Source organism: Chenopodium album, chromosome 6 (genome assembly GCF_948465745.1).
Source record: "Chenopodium album chromosome 6, dcCheAlbu1.1, whole genome shotgun sequence".
NCBI classification, from domain to species: Eukaryota; Viridiplantae; Streptophyta; class Magnoliopsida; order Caryophyllales; family Amaranthaceae; genus Chenopodium; species Chenopodium album.
The window spans coordinates 53753968-53764497 of record NC_137839.1 but is presented as its reverse complement, the minus strand read 5'-3'; the positions used below and the strand labels follow the sequence as shown (position 1 = coordinate 53764497).

Here is a 10530-nt window from a genome sequence, read left to right as displayed (position 1 = left end):
CAACCCAATTAAAATCAGATTAAAATCTTTTGTATATAAAAAGATATAGCCGAAATAGTAGGACGGTATCAGTTTTGGATAAAGTTTCATGTCTCATTCATATCTTTTTTGTTATAGCTCGGATTTAATATTATAATATATCATTGGAAAGATAATTTAAAGATCTATCCAACCATATAAAATTTAGATAAAAAAAATGAGGCACGAAAATAATATCTGACTGTCTTTGAACATGTTTAAATCCGAATAGAATTAGGACTTTAAAAAAGGAAAGTTTTATAAAAAAAAGGAAAGTTTATATTTAAATCAAATTCCTTGATCTTATCTTTTCAAAAAAGGATAATTAAGATATTTTAGAAACTTATAGAAGATTCTAATCAATACTAATTAGTTTAGGAATAGGATTAAACCTTTGGACCCTCCTCATGATCATTGGGTCGTAGGTAAAATCCGGTTTGGGCTCAGTTTAGTATTTTGGCCATAACTTCCTCAATATTCATCGGAATTGGGCTTATAATATATCGTTGGAAAGGTCTTTTCAATCCCCATCCTAATACACCATTATTGGACCCTTATCATGGACCAAAATAAACTGAAATGGACGTTTCCATAAAATAGAGTGGGTTTTCGAAAACAGAAAGAAAGAATTTTAACAAAAACTAACCGCAACACTAGACTTTTCACACTTTCACCTCATTCGATTATGGTTCGACGTGAAAGGTATTCATCACTGGGTTTGTTTTTGGGGATACACAAATGGGTGTCTACACCGAGTAACACGTGTTACCTGGGGTTGTCGGTCTTGCCTCCCCGGGGTTTGAATTCCGATCGCACCGCCCGGTTAACACCCAAATTACGCTGCCAAACTTCATCTTGTTCATTTCTGAAACTACCTGGAAAAACCGAAGGGAACAAGTCTGGCAAAGAACGCGCCGGCAACGGCGGTGGTGGTGATTCCAGACCAGCCGGTCCAAACTCATCCCCATCCGAGAAATGAGAATCCCCTGAATATTATGAAGGATCATTAATGTCATGGTTACCAAACCAAAGTTCCGTAGTCCAAATTTCCGGATGAGGCGCAATTCCTCTAACTGCATTAGAATATAGAGGAATATCCGTAGGGCCAAATAAAACACGTGCGCCGCCTTCGTGTAGCTTACGAAAGCGACGTTCAAGGTGGAACGTCACTTCTCCTTGTTCTTTATTACACGTAGTCCGACCGTGTCCGACAAAACCACACTTTTTACTGAATCTAAATATACCATCATACTTAAAACGTACCTATGTAGCTCGATTGTCATAGGTAGGAAAATAACATCCCGCAATTAATGGAAGGGACAAGTCCACCAAAATCTTAACACACGGACGAGGAATAGGAAAATCACCTTGTAATTCTTCCTCCATAGTAACATCACCAACATGAGCTGATACCAAAGCCGCCACCCTCGGAGTAGAGTATCGAATAGGTAGGCCAACCACGGTGACCCACATGTCAGCCAAATTTAGGTTGAGATTTTCAGGTACAGCATGTCCTCGAAGTCGCTGAATAACCATAATACTACCTTTAAGATGAATCCAACCTCGAGCATCAAGATCAGCAGCGTCTTGTTCATTACCACAAAAGAAGATAAAATCCTCACCATATGGGAACACCGCCACTGATTGTCTAAGATGCCAGTAACGAGACACCAAACGTTGAACCAATTCAACAGAAAATTCCCTAGTATCCAAAAACCTCCCAATAATACAATAGTCCCAACAAAGATGACTAGTTTCGTAAACAGGGGGGGATAAGGAAAAGTTCCGATTCGATGAGGGTAAACAAAGGTATTGGGAAATACTCGGTCACTCATCTTAACAACTTACAGAGAAACTTAGGCAACTAAAGCAAAGAACTAATACTAGAAGAAAGATACTGACGAAAGGAAAACTTAGAAACTTGTAAACTTGTAAACTTAACAAGTAAATTAGAGAGGATTTTCTCTCACTAGATTTCTTTCTCTCACTAGAGATTTTTTTTAGGTGATGGTTTCTTGTTATTAAGAAGAGAAGAAGAAGATGATGATTTCGCAGTTTCCATTGCAATGAAAAAGGGTTTTTCTGGTCTTTTAGGGTCAAAATGTTGGTCATGCGGTTTGCTCCAATGATAGAAAAGTTGAATATCGAAGGAATTAAAGGAATGAGATCAACACTATTTGAGGATAAAAAAGACTTGCTATCAAGACCTTACACCAGAAGGGAGATTAAGAATAACCTGTTTGCTATGAAACCATGTAAAGCATCGGTCCGGATGGAATTCCAGCAGGTTTTCATCAAAAAAATTAGAATTGGATCTAGGATGACATAACAGATGTTGTGTAATCTGCTTTAAGCTCAAGCAACCTCCTTCGGGAGTTCAATTTCACTAATATTGCGCTTATTCTGAAATGTGATAATCCGGAGTCTATGGATAAATTTCGTCCGATAAGCCTAATGTTATTTACAAAATTATCTCCAAATGCAATACTAATAGACTTAGAAAAGTGATGAATGATCTGGTAAGCATTTTCCAAAATGCTTTTCTCCCGTGCCGAGCTATTTTTGATAACATTCTGCTAGCTCACAAATTGCTAAAAAATATTAGGATGTAACACCCCCGATTTACCAACAAATAATAAACAAGAATTAAAGGAATAATAAAAAAAATTTGAATAAAATTGCGGAAACATACACCTAAATCGAAAGTATTACCGCTACACTCAACAACATGCCAAGTGTTAAGGCTTACAAAATCTCAATAATTACAACCCAATAAATCTAGGTGAGCTATTTATACAACTTTACAAACTCGTTATAGCATACTAATTGATCACTTGAGCTCCTTTAGCTAAGATCACTTGATCAAACTTGCTTATACAAACTTTTTTTTTTTTGAAGGGGGGGGAGATTAAAATTCATGAATAATAAGCCATACGGCACTTACATAAGAAATCGTAATCGAATAATACAAAGACAAAAGAACCAATTACAAGTTCGAAATAAAGGAAACTACAATTGCACGCGCAGAATGACTTTCTAAGATACCCTTGGCTCATATAACGCTGTCCTATGCAGCCTCTTGCAAGGGGGTCTGGCAATATGTTGTAGTTTCTGACGAGAACCTTCATTGGCTCAAAATCCTGTACTCCTCGACCTGAAATCAAAATTGGTGTCGTACACTTCACCCTTGATAAGACAATCTCCGATTTAAACACAGATATCGGCATGGAAGCATAACCCTTTAGCCCAAACCAACAGAAGATCAAACCAAAGCCCCATAGCCAAAAAACCCGGTTCAAATCCTGCACCAGAAGATCGGTATACCGATCTGCACACCCCATAGCACACCAACACACCACACAAAAAGAAAAACTAACAGACCCAAAAAACACACAAAGACGGAAACAGGAAACCCAAACACTACACACACCACTAATAGAAAAAACAGGAACAAACTTAAAAACAAGAACTACGAACGGAACCCTAACAACCCACCCCGCCGCCACTCCGAGCACAACCACCAAAGCTCCGAGGTTCACCAACCCAAACCACCTACCGCCTGACAATAAAACCCGAACCACCAAGGCCCGCCCGAGAAGCCCAAACCCCCCACACCCCTAAACCGCGACCGCGACGGCCCTACGCGAGGGACTAAGAACGGCCCTACGCGAGGGACTCAGAGGGATCTCCCTCCCCGTTCTCGAAAACAACGACGCAACAACGGACAAAACGGAGGGGCATAGACACGGCGGGGAAGCGAAAACCAAAACCGGCGGCAAGCCTGCAGCAAGGCCGGTGAGGAAACGGAGCGGCCGAAAATGGGAAGCGGTGCACGATGCTAGGCCGAAAATACAAAAAACCAAAACGAAAACTAAGACGCAAACGAGAAAGGAAAAAAAAAACCACCTAAGGGAGTAGATCGGAGGCTCGCCGACGCTGTGGCATGGGCGGTGAGCTGCACGCCGGCCGGCGAGCCTCATGGCCAGAGCAGATAGGGAAGCCGAAAGGTTTTTGAGAGAGAGAGGGGGGGCGCTAGAGAGAGAAAGGTTTTATGTTTCTGTGAATATGGTATTACATGTTTCTTATACAAACTTGACTACTCACCATTAAGGACAAATTCCAAAATAGATCGTCGCAGGGCCACCATAAGAAAAAGACATGGCCGCAAACACAAGTAGCACAACAAAACAACACACACGTCAGCAAAAAGCTTAATTAAACAATGTAGTTCAAACTACATTACACATTGTACTCCGAAAATAACTTTTGTCAAACCTAACCTCAAATAATAATACAATTCTTTACTCAACTCTCTATCCCATAAGTGTGTCGTGCTCTTTGTTCTATACCTAGCCTTGGACATGAGTAATTCGAATAAATAAACCAACAACTATAAAAACTTGAATACTCTCAATAACTAGAAAACACCTTGAGGCAGACCACATACGGGTCAATCCCACTATAGGGGACCATAAAAAAATAAAGATTGTACCTCATTCTTTAACTCATGATTATTATCTCCTAACCAACATGCCAAGGACTAAGGTATATTACGTTGAGCCTCAAACCAAGAACAATATAAATAATTCTCAACTTTTTGATCTCATACATTGATCAAATAATCATTCGCATGATAATAAATAATATCTCAATATTGGCACAGGTTCCCAATTCATATATGACGACATATTCGATTCATAAAATAACTCAACTCTTATAGGACTAATACTATTACCCAAAATGAATCAAATCTCAACCCAAAAATAATACTCCACATTAGCAACCCTAAAACCTCAATAAAACAATACTTTCTATAGCAACAACATGAAAAACCCTAGAAATAATTGTACAATTAATTATATACAACAACAATAATATGATATTCAAATCAAATCATGCAATATCATAATAGTTAATCATATATACAAAGAGAGTACCAATAATAAATCATATCACACATAATAATACAAAATTTATTTTACAAACATCTCCAATTTTTGTGTGATTACCTCACGGAAGCATGGTTAAATTGCCGTATAACATGACTTGCGTAAGGTAATAATGGACTCTATTTGGTTAATAAATGGATATTTGCTTTAATTTGGTATTTGATCATCAAAAGGCTAATGATTGCCGTTTGATATATATATATATATATATATATATATATATATATATATATATATATATATATATATATATATATAGGGTTTAAGATATATTAGGTATAAAAATAAATAATAATGATTATTAATATAATTAATAACTAGAAATATAAATTATTTATTTAAAAATTATATTTTATAAAATTAGAAATTATTCGGGTGTTACATAGGAAGAATAAAAAGGGCAAGAAAGAGAAACTAGCTATCACAATAGATATGAGTAACGCATACGATAGAATTAAATGGGATTTTCTTGAAAACTATCATGAATGGTGTAATGTATGGTTGGTACACCCGGAAAGAACATTAGGTATATTTAAAAGAACATGGGGAAAAAAAAGAACATTATAGATATTTATAAAGAACGTGAGCATAATATGTTCTTTAAATTTGATTATTATGTTCTTTGAGTTTGAACTATATGTTCTTTATATTATACAATATGTTCTTTAATGTATGTACATTTAAAAAAAAAAAAAAAATCACCCGAGTAACTAGAAAAAAGAACATGTTCTCTACTGTATTATCATGTTCTTTTTGTAAAGACTTTATGTTCCTTGGCTAAAGGTGATCAAAGTTAGACCGGCCCGGCTTGATTTTGGACGGGTTTTTGGCAGAATTATTTCGCCCCCAAATCGGGTCGGACCCGACCTGTAAATTTAAATTTTTGGGCAGGTTTGGGATTGTGTTTTTATGCATTTTAGTTTTTTTTTTTAACTCAACCCGAAAAGCCTGCACGGCCGGACCATTTTGGGCAGGTTTGGGCACAAAACTTCAGCCCAAAACTTGGCCCGACTCGAGAAGTGAGCTGATTTTTTAACCTTGGCCCGGTCCGCCTAATGATCACCTATATCTTTGTCAAACACCAACATGTTCTTTTTTGTCAAATATAATGTTCTTTTTCAAACACGTTCAACCACCCAAGTAACCATGAAAAATAAACATGTTCTTTTTGTAAAGACTTTATGTTCTTTGTAATGTCATGTTCTTGTCAAACACAAACATGTTCTTTTGTCAAACACAGGTATGTTCTTTTTCAAACACTAGCATGTTCTTTTTTTTTTTGCCCATGTTCTTTAAAATATGTCTAATGTTCTTTCCGGGTGTACCATGCGGTGCACTACACTATTTTCATGAATGGTGTAAGCTTGGTCTCTTTTTTGGTTATTAACTTATTATCAATGGTAACCCACAACAAGCTATTAAGCCAAAGTGCGACCTTTTTTGTCAAGGGGATCTCTTATCCTCTTATCTCTTCTTATTTTGTATGGAAGGGTTATTAGGTTAAATTCGTGATAAAGAAAACGAGGGGCATATTTTAGGACTAAGGGTTTCCTGAACAGGTTCAAGGATCAGTCACCTATTCTATGCGGATGACTCAGTTTTTTCTTAAAAAGGGGGTGACAAGAATATTTTGGCCTTGAAATAACACTACCACAAAATAAAGCAAAGGTAACAATGAAAAACCATTGCCTATTATTAAAAAGTGTTGCCTTGTACCTAGGGCAACACATATGAGGCGTAATTTATGCCTCCGTTGTCTATTCCTAGGCAACACATTTTCGTACAAAGACAACAATTTTAAAAGCTAAGGTAAAATGATACCTAAGGCAACAATTTTACAAAGGGAACAAAAGAAAAATGTTACCACCTTAGGAGACAATTCAAAATTGTCATATGTTTTAATATGCAACAATCTTTTCACTTGTTGTATTTGCTAGGAATAATACAAAAGTGTTGCCAAATATTTTAAAGATCAGAACATTTAGAAAACTATTATATATAATTAGATGACTAGAATGAATGGGCTATTGTTATTTCTATTGTAATATATTACTATATTATGTTTAAGGAATGGAATCGTATTCTTGTAAATATTAGAAAACTATTGAACTTTAAAACATGTAATAAGCATTTAAATAGAAAATTCTAAACTTATAAAATTAGTTAGTACAAAAAAAGCAAAAACAATATCAACATGTTTACAGCATCAAATCCTATCTTAATAAATTATTGTTTCATAGTATGTTGTAGGCTATAATATTAGTCTAGCTAATAAACAAAAGAAAATAATTATGTCTCAGTGAGAAATAACAATAAAAGGGTTAAAAACAACTTCAAATTGAGCATGTAATATTCTTCTTCTTCTTGCTCGCTACCTTCTTCATTTTCTTCTTGTTTATCCTCCATACTATTCATTTCCTGTAAAATTTTATACCAAAAAAAAAAAAAAAAAAAACCTTGTGAAATTCTCTAACTTAATAATATCGCTCAAATGCAATAAAAAAAAACAAAAGGAAACTTAGGGCCTGTTCATATTTACTTATTTTCAGTTCAGTTCAGCTCCAATCAGTTCAGTTTAATTCAGCTCCAATCAGTTCGCTTCACTTCAGTAAAAACAAATTCCCAAAATACCGTCCAGGTAGGATTGGTATTTGGTTTGGATAAAACCGCTAGCAATATTAGCGGTTTTGGTTTTTTTTTAAAAAAAAAAAAAAAGCAAAGAGACCTGTTATTAATGAAATTAGGTCTCTTTGAACTTAACAGTAATAATGTGGGTGTTCTCTTTCCTAGCAGTGGCTAAGACATGGTTTTAGAAAAGAGACCTCCTTTTTTATTGTCAGGTCTCTTTGCCTCTTTACTTTTTTAAAAAAAAAGAAAAAGGAAGAAAAGAGACATGTTTATTGAAATAGGCGGTCTCTTTTATGAAACCGCTAATGACAGTAGCGATTTTAAAGCTTTAACCGCTATTGTCATTAGCGGTTTTAAGGTGAAAAAAATCACACTCAACACCGATCCTACATGGACGGTATATAGGGAATTAGTTTCCAAATCGATGCATAAAGGGAATTTATTTTTATTCTAGCATTATTGTGGGAAATTGCTCTATTTTCATTCTTTTTAGTTTACTTATTTTATTTCCATTTCTTTTATCTTTAGTCTATTTTCCTAGCTTTGTATAAATACCCATTTTTTGGGTAATTAGGGGGAGGAGATTATTATGCTATTTTCTTAATTAGTTTAGGAGAGTTTCTCTCTCTTAGGGTTAGATTAGATAATTTTAGAGGGAGAAAGTAGATTGTTACTCAAATTTCCTTATGGTATTCAACTTTGCTAAAGTTTGATCTTCAATCAAGCAAGACTTCAAGTTTTCATCTTTCATTAATCCTTTCTTTAGTAATCTCTAATCCTTTCCTTTAGTTTTATTTATTTGCTTTATTGTTTCTTATTTTTGTTAATCTTTTTAGTTCATCTAGTTATTATTGTTTTCATTGTTTTTAATCATGTTTTGTTTTGAGTTTCTTGAGTTTGTTTCTAGTTTTGATATTATGTTTAATCTCCTTTCTCTAGGCTAATCTTTTAGCTAGGGAAGGGGGTGGAAAATATGAGTTGATATTGGATGAATGATGATGGTTGGATTAAACTCATGCCATAAATTGATGAAAGACATACATGATTTTTATAGTTTGAGATTATTGTTGCACTCTATTTAATGTAATCTAGTTTAAATGCATGAAAGTGATTTGAACTAGATTAAGATCATCTCTATTTTAATGATTGCATGAGAATGAGTTATTAAAGTGGAGTTTTTATGGATTGTGTTTCCTTATTCTCTTGATTTGATTGTAACTAATAGGATGCATGAGAATGATCCTTATTAGTATAGACCTTTTTCATTAATTTGCTTAGACTATTGCATGAGAATGATTGTTTAGGTAGAATCTTGTGTTCTTTGGCATGTTCATCATGATAACCATTATTGTTCCCCTCTTTCTAATCATGTTTGACACCCCCATATCCCTAGCGTTGTTCTCTCTTGATTTTAATCATCATTATCTTTGCTTATTTGTAGTTTTAGTGCTCTTTATTCAAAAACCAACAAAAACATTCCCCTTTTTACTCTTGCATTAGTGAAAATTGATGTTGAATGAGTGATCTTCCTTAGTGGTTTATTTGACCCTTTACTTGCCCCTATACTTTTATTAGGGTAGTTTAGGTATATAAATGATTAATTTGATTAAGGTAGTAGTTTAACGACCTATTCAACCCTCGATCAAATTTTGGCGCCGTTGCCGGGGAAGCGGCTTGTTTAACATTTATTTTTGCTATTGTTAGAGTCATTTTATTTGCTTTCCTTTCTTTTTTTTTTGCTTGTTTAATCCTACTTGTCATTGCTAATCGTGTGCTTAGCTTTGTTGTATTCAAAGAGATATGGCAAGACAAGAGGATGACCTTCTTTTTATGGAGTTTGGAAACCCGAAAATCTATGAGCTCATGAGTGGTATACTTCTCCCGACCACCGAGACTAATTTTACAATCCATCCACAATATGCTAGGATGTTGCAAATTGAGCAATTTTTCGGAGATGCAAGTGAAGACCCCATTGAGCATTTGGACCGATTCCTTGAGTTGTGTGCAATGATGCAAACAAATGAAGTGAGCCAAGAGTACATTCGTATGCATCTCTTTCGGCAATATCTCACTGGAAAATCAAAGAAATGGCTCAAGATTTTGAAGCCCAACTCTCTCATTACATGGAAGGAAGTTGCAAAGGCCTTTCTCAAGAGGTTCATTTCCGATGAGCAAACCGCAAAAATGAGGAGGAAGATAGCTTCCTTTGAGAAAGAACCTGATGAAACTCTTGGGGAAGCATGGGAAAGGTTTAAGGATTTGATTAGAGCATGTCCTCATCATGAATTTAACCATAATTTGCTCATGAGATTCTTTTATGATGGCTTGTAGCCAATGTCAAGGACCAATCTAGATGCGAGTGTCGGTGGCCAATTGATTAAGATCCCTCAAAGCTAAGTTGAAGCTACAATTGAAGAAGTGGCTACTAGCTATTCTTGGGGAGGTCAAAGAAGGTCCCAAGGGAAGCAAGGAGATATTTATGAGTTGGAGAAAGTCGGCCAACTTAAGCACATAGTTGAGTTCTTGAATGAAGGTCTTTCTAAGTTGAACTCAAGTGTTGGTTTGTGTTCAAAACCTTTACAAATCATTGATTTCTCATGTGCTCGTTGTGGTGGGACGGATCATGATGCATTCTATTGTAGAGAGTTCAATCTCAAGCATGGTGAAGTATTGACTTTGAGGGAAAAAGAGTTTGTAACCCAAGCTCAATCCCAACAACTTCAACAACCTCCAAGGCAAGAAATTTCCTACCCCCAAGATGGACCTCTCTTCAATCCACCAACCCAAACCTTTTCCTACCTTTCCAACCAAGTAGAGAATTCTCAAGATCAAAATCATGACTTATGTTCTCAAGCGTATGAAGAAAAATCCCCACCCGCCCACACACAAACCCAAATTCTTCAACAACGTCAAATTATCACTCAACAATTCCAAG

The 10530-nt window shown here is 35.6% G+C and overlaps 1 non-coding gene across 1 annotated transcript; it reads right to left on the bottom strand.

The window, feature by feature from the left end:
- Window positions 1-9776: 9776 nt before the first annotated feature.
- LOC145637682 (small nucleolar RNA R71) lies at window positions 9777-9883 on the bottom strand. The gene has a single exon (XR_014114422.1). It is a non-coding gene; the product is annotated as a small nucleolar RNA R71 (small nucleolar RNA).
- Between the last annotated feature and the right edge of the window lie 647 nt (window positions 9884-10530).